The sequence below is a fragment of the Fopius arisanus genome, unplaced genomic scaffold (genome assembly GCF_000806365.1).
Source record: "Fopius arisanus strain USDA-PBARC FA_bdor unplaced genomic scaffold, ASM80636v1 scaffold00067, whole genome shotgun sequence".
Classification (NCBI taxonomy): domain Eukaryota; kingdom Metazoa; phylum Arthropoda; class Insecta; order Hymenoptera; family Braconidae; genus Fopius; species Fopius arisanus.
Genome location: NW_011887806.1, coordinates 82,227 through 89,172, shown reverse-complemented (window position 1 = coordinate 89,172; position 6,946 = coordinate 82,227). Strand labels below are relative to the sequence as shown.

The window sequence follows — 6,946 nt, the reverse complement described above, 5'->3', positions numbered from 1 at the left end:
TATGAGTGAAAGGTTGAGATTTTCACTCTAGACTCAAGGAATTTGAAAAAATCTTTGCAGTTAAATTTTTTTTCGATTCTGGGATGGATTAAAAATAATTATGGATTTCCTTGAAGCCTGTGAAAAATCCCATGGAGAAATAATAATTTTCTCTCTGCGATGTCTAGACTTACTTCAATCGAGGACGAGTTGATTTACTTTTCTCTTAAATAATTTTATATATATTTTCACAATTTTTTAAATATATAGATTTCATGGAAAAGATAGCATACGTCGCGCACCCGTTCGCCGCTGTTTTGAGCCAATACTTGATAAGTTTACAACGTAATCATAACAAAAATTTGAACATCGATGCATATGCATTAATATACATATTCATATAATATTTTGCAACGCTTGAGGACAGACTTTCATCAATCATCGCTTGGGAGGGGAGAGGAGGGGGAAAATTACGTGCTGACAAGTACTTTTGGCAAAATGAAATATTGCGAGCTGTTGGTAAAAGCTTGTCCTCGGCACGTATCGCGAGAAATAAAAGAAATGTACATAACAAAAATATAATAACAGCAGTCGTCGTATTGTCGCTCACTCACGGATACGCTGACATGAACATTTTTTTTATTTTTCATTCAATATCAAACGAATAATTACAATAGTTTATTAGGAAAATTGAACATTTTCGTGACTTTGTACACCGATATTATATAAATATATTTATTCACCGGGATGAAATCCTCGCGCCGTTTTTTTTTTTTAAATTTTCTAAACAGTTTTTCTAGGTTCTAAATTTACTTACGAAATACTCGTGGCCTTTTTTTCATTACGTATCTGAGTTTCGCGTGAGAATTTCTCACTTTTACATTATCATAATTACGTATATTTGTTACGCGACTGGCGAATTGAGATTTTTTTTTTGCTTTTGAATTTTAGGGTTAATTCACATCCTATTTCTCCACCCGGATTTTTTTTTTCGTTGCACGGTCCCGTTCATCGGACGAAACGCCCGGTTTAATTCACGACTAAAATTACAAGAAATCTATTCGGATGCCGATGCACTAATGAGTGAAAGGAACAGGTGAGGAACAAATTTTTTTTTTAATCTTTAACAACGTAAGAGCTAGGATAATCTAATGGCGATGCTACTGTTGATCATTGCTGTTGGAAAGGTCGTGTGGAATTTTTTTTCAGCGGTCCTAGGGTATTTTTTTTTCTCTCTCTCTTTCTCTCAATTATTTAAGTGATGTGTATTGTGTCGGGTTTTTTTTTTCACTACGGGAGACTCCGGGGGTTCACTCACCGGTGCAGCTTCCAATACGCCACAACCGAGAGATTTTTTCGACTCGACGGATTTCAAATTGCGGCACATCGACACCTATTTGGCATTACAGAAACAGTTGGAGCAGCCTGCCACTCACCTGGAACAAAAAATTGACAGGAATATATTAGAAAATTTTCCATAATCGATATCTCAGGAAATATGAGAACCTCATCAATACACGTCGGATAAAAAAGACGGGGAATTTCGAGACGAAAAAAACCTTTTTTTAATCAATTTTCTATCTCCCGTAGTTCTCCAGAAATAAAAAATCGAATGAACCGCGGAATTCTTTGATTTTCAAAAAAGAGGCGTGGCCTAAACGCCGATATCTCAAAAACGACAGATCGCAGAGACAAAATTAAAAAAAGAAAATATTCCCAATAAAATTTCCCAGGTTTTTCATTCAACCCATCGTGAAAACTTTCTAGTATTTCGCGAGATATTGCTGGTGACAGAATTGACCTGTGGAAAATTAAAAATAGACTCATCGAATTTAGAAAGTTTTTGCCCGAGAAATAAATAATACTCTGTGGTGAGCCAGCAACGACCGAATATCTCCCCAAATGTAGAAACATCATAACTCATCGTCGAGGGCAAACGCGAAAAAGTTGTTTGTCCTGGATCTCTCGGTCGTCGACGTAGCAAAACGAAATTCGAGATATGAGTTTGGGAATAAAAGAGAGGAAGTTGCAACAGACAAGTGAGAAGGAGAATGAGAATAGAGATCTTGAAAAATCCCTGGCAAAGGATCCATTTCACTGGCCGAAGACTCGCGCCAGCCGTTCCAGCATCCATTTGCCTTCAGCCCACACCTCCCATCTCCATTCTTTATCCATCACACATGGTTTTATGCGACGCTCGGTTCCATTAGTCCGCTTCTCCATTTTATTTATCCCGAGGGCCCCAAGACATCACAATAATTCCCCAGCGAATTAATAAAGATAAATTTCGGGAAAAATTGATTGTGAAAATCTGAAGAGATCACAGCGAAAAGAGAACAAATAATCGTGGAAAATTTACATAAGGATTTTGAGGAAAAATATATGCCAAGTGTTGGAATACCCTTAAGACGCAGTATTTTCCTGCAAAGCGTTTGATCAAACATACGATTCGGGAGGGAAAGACTTGATACAAGTTTTACTTAATGCGGAAATCGTATGAATTCGCATAAGCGCCATTGTAGAGGGGCTTGTTTGCACGGGGTGAGATATTTCGTTCGTTTTTCAACCCCTACCCCAGGGAGTTTGCTTTTCGGCCTAGGAATTTTCTCAGCGAATCCTCCCAAGCTGGTGTTGTTGTCCTCTGGACTACATCCAGGTTCTCCTCCATCCTGGAAGTCCTTCTCTGGCCTCCATCCCCTCACGTGTACTTTCGTACGAGTCCCGCTCCTTCGTACATTTATCAGGATTTTCGAGGGAGCTAGACTTTTTAAGCCGCTATAAATTCCTGCTGGGGAGACGCGCGCGTGCGCCTCTCGTACCTCTAACGACACTTTAAACTCATGACACGAAAAACGACGTGAATGTTTTTTGATTTATCTGAGATTTTTCGACAGCTTTTTTTTTCACTTTGAAATTAGGGGAATTAGTGCTGGAGGTGATTTTAGTTTTCAACGAGTTGATGTTAAAAATTATCGGACATGTGTTGAATAAAAAATTGCAATTGCAATTGCAATTGACAGCTGGATCGCCAACATCCGGCCGACATTATCAAACCAAGAGGCTGCCAGTACTTGCCCAATTACCCGTTCGACTTTTCACCCCTGGGATTCGGGGAAAAATTTATTTTGATATTTTGATATCTCTTCTACCCATGGTTAAACGACGTGCAATGGGGGATGGGGTTGAGCGGTTATTATCTATCGCTCTCGTTACCACAGGTTGCTCGTAAACCGGCCGCATCAGGGTGGAGGGGTGAAAATGGCGGCATGAGAGTCATACAGAGACCAGAGGTATACCTACGACAGAAGCCCTCACCCCGTGAAGTCCTCGCACTCCAATATCTCGCAAAAAAACCCTCAGATTTGAATTACAAAAAAAAAGAATAATTAAGACACTTGCAAACAAATAATGAACGTCATCTCGATGGCTTCAACTTTTAAATTCTAAAACCACCGAGACTTAAAGACTTGAAGATCTTAAACATCTTCAGCTATACCTCATTAACTTTCGCAACATCCGTCCCAGTCCATTTGAATTCCCTCATAAATTCCCCTGAATTCACCTTGAATTCCTAATCAACATATTTCTAAAAAAAAATCTCGACAGAATTTACTATAATTTTATTGTAATATGTCCGATATTTATGCCGCCATAAGCGATCAGTCATTCCTTTGACAGTGAAAAATATCAAAACAAGACGTGCAATGAAGATAAAATGAAGATAAACGAAAGGTGAACGTTGAATTGAAAAAGATAAAAGTTATCCTGGTAGGATTGTCCGATCCAGTCGGATTGAGATCAAGACTTATTCCACATTTTCCAGTTGTTTTTCTTTTTATTATTGTTTTTATCTTTTATTTATCAGTGGTACGGTGCATGAGCGCGAATTGCGCGTAACCCCCGCGGGGTAACAGCATGCCGTCGCGACAGGGGGCCCACCACTACGTGTCGTCCATTGTCAGTGTCACTACTACTATGAAATACGCAATACAAAATATATCCCCCTAACATGGACGGGTTCAGCATCGTGGAATAGATCCACTACACGTTCCCATCTCTGACACCAACGTCGTGCCGATACTGTGGCATGTGCAGTGCTACGAACAGCCGCTGCAGCCAGAACCCATAAATCTTATTGGATATAGATGGCTCTAGTGTCGCGTGAGCTGCAACCTACCCCATGCCGGGTGCCATGGAACGCCCCCCTCCCTCTCTTTCTACTTTTACCCACCCCATTATCCCATCCCCCCCTTCATGCAACTTATAGTTTTTTTTTTTGGGGTGTGAAACTGTAAAATTTCTGGAATTCCAGATTTTTCATTTTCAGGAATATTTCGAATTTTTTTTTTATTATTTTAGGAATGATTGCGGGATTCTGGATATTTCATTGGCAGAAACAAATGGAATATTTTTATTATGTAATATGGGTAAAAAAATTTTTTTTTTTCAAAAAATTTGTAGACGACTTCCGAAATTTTTTTTTGAACCAAAAAAAATCGGGAAACAAAACAATTGTATTTTTGTAAATTATAAAAGATGTTTTTCTATTCAAATTTTAGAAACATTTTTCAAAACCTTTCCCAAAAATAAAATTGTTTTGTTTTTCAATTTTTTTTTGTTTCACAAAAAAAATTTTCTGAAAAGTCTTCCAGAAAATTTTGGAAAATTTCAAAAAAATTGAAAACCATTGAAAATACCAAAGATTGATTTAATGATAAAATAATATAGTATCTCGTTTTTTGCGTGCACACGAATTAATGAAATTACCAATAAATCACTGGTTGAATTCAGTTTTAAAATCCTAGACAGATAGCACCGTGGGAAGCCATATTTCGAGAAGAAAAAAATAAAATCTCCGAAGAGAATAAACCCACGTACCTCTGATTGGGAGGAGAGGTTTCGTCAAGGGAGATAAGATTTGGTTAATCAGGAAACTAGAATATAGGATCTCGAATACCTGGACGTCCAGGAAGGTCATACATAAATTATGGCTCGTAGGCGAAACAAGTTGTTGGCGCTGGAATAACGTATCTCCATCGGAAAATTATCCTACATGAAATATCAATTACATAACATTCCAAGGATCTCCATGCTCCCCTGAATCCTCAAAAAAATTCTCAAAACTCTCATTAAAAAAAATTTGCACTAATTACCAAAGACCTTGAAAATCAAAAACCAATTAAATATATTGTGTGCGAATTCAATTTTAGAAAATGGAATTGCAGGACGTGAGTCTAATAGTTTTTCTTTCTGAAAAGGCATATGGCGTCATTCATATCGAAGTGGTGAATCTCTGAAGATACTTTACGACCAGAGGCCATCTTCGGGGTCGTGTGAATTCTCACAGGACAATCCGGACATCCTCGACCCCCCAGGAGGCACCTCCCGGCCACCGATACCCGACTATCACTCCAAATGCAGAAAATCTGACGGTAATTTAATCACAAATTAGAAAATCCCATGAAAAATCGATTGATCGAAAGCACTTGGCACGCGTACCCTGGAATCCATTGATGAATCGATGAATCTATTAATCAGGAATCGATTCCATTGTCCGGATGATAAATAACAATAACCACGAGTACTTGACGATCGCCTCAGGATAAAACGATAGTGTCCATGTTGGTTGGTTTTTCTGCAACCTTTTGGGAGAGAGATCTCACGGGGCAGTGTTGAGATATTTTATGAAAGCGTGTATCATATTGCGGCAAGGCTACTTACCGACAAAGAGGCCGTGAAGCTTACGGCTTGTTCGCCGTATCGTAACACCGCAGGGTATATAGCAGCGAGTAAATGCTCCGACGGATCGACACGGCCTCCAACCGGACAGATATATATTTACAAAGCCAATCCATTGAGAAAAATACCATACAACTATTAATCTCACTTTTACTTTGAATGAGTCGAATAATCATTTCAGGCCTCAATTTCTTGGGGATTCTACGGAATTTTCCAGGGATTTTCCGCGTGTCCAAAATGAAAATCAGAAAATTAGTAATTATTAATCTCACATTCAACATTCAAGAGAATTAAATACTCAGAATTCTGTGACACCATATTTCGGGATTCTGGAATATTATTGGAATTCTAGATTATTTTTACAGATTTCCGGGAAAAAAAATTATAATCGGAATATTTTTTCCAAATTTTCCAAAAATTTCTGGAAAAGGTATTGAAATATTTTTCAAAAGTACCAAAATGAGTCGAGTAATTATTTCAGGCCTGAATTTTCTGGGAATTCCATGGAATTTTCCAGTGATTTTCCTGATATCGAAAATGAAAACCATAAAATTATTAATCTCCCATTTATTTCCCCGAAGACAAGTAGAATATCAGGCTAAAATTTATTGAAAATTCCCTGGAATTCCGCGGAATTCCCCGTGAGTTTCCCGACGCTGCGAATGCGTTCTCCCAACGGACTCGAATTTTCCTGTGACGTTCTCCCCAAACAACCAAAAGAATTAAATCCTGAAGAAAGAAAATTGGGTGTCGCTCGTGATTGTCGAGGAATTCTGGAAAGAGGGAAAGTCACGGGTTTACACAGCCGAGTGAAGGAAAATAAACAACTTCTTCTCGGTATCATCAAAGTCGAATGTACCAGAGAGTCTATATGGAAGTTGCGTTCACTCCGGTCACGGGTAATGGTTTTACGAGCGTCAAGGGTGATATAAAGAAAATGAAAAACACCGGGCCATGGCAACATGCACAACGCCAAGGCGTATAACTAACTACGTTGTCTCTCCCCCCCTTTGTGCTGTACTCTTTGGGCTTTTGCTTTAGCGAGCACCTACTTCTTCTTTAAGTTATATGGGAGGGATATCCCATCCCCGAGGAAACCCACCCCCTCGGTACGACGACTACTCCCCGCGGAGTGTATCACAATTAGTTCGCGCTCACATTCACCCACCCTTTCACCAGTTTTAGGGAGTTTTTTTTAATATGTCACGGGATGGGGGGATGGGGGGAG

General features: G+C 38.9%; 1 protein-coding gene across 2 annotated transcripts in view; it reads right to left on the bottom strand.

Annotated features, from left to right (window-relative positions):
- Positions 1-694: 694 nt before the first annotated feature.
- LOC105269305 (homeotic protein ultrabithorax) overlaps positions 695-6,946 on the bottom strand; it is a 79,163-nt gene continuing 72,911 nt past the window's right edge. For both annotated transcript variants that reach the window (XM_011309440.1, XM_011309443.1), the window contains one exon: positions 695-1,415. The gene's annotated coding sequence lies outside the window, so the exon portion shown is untranslated. The remainder of the gene's footprint in view (positions 1,416-6,946) is intronic.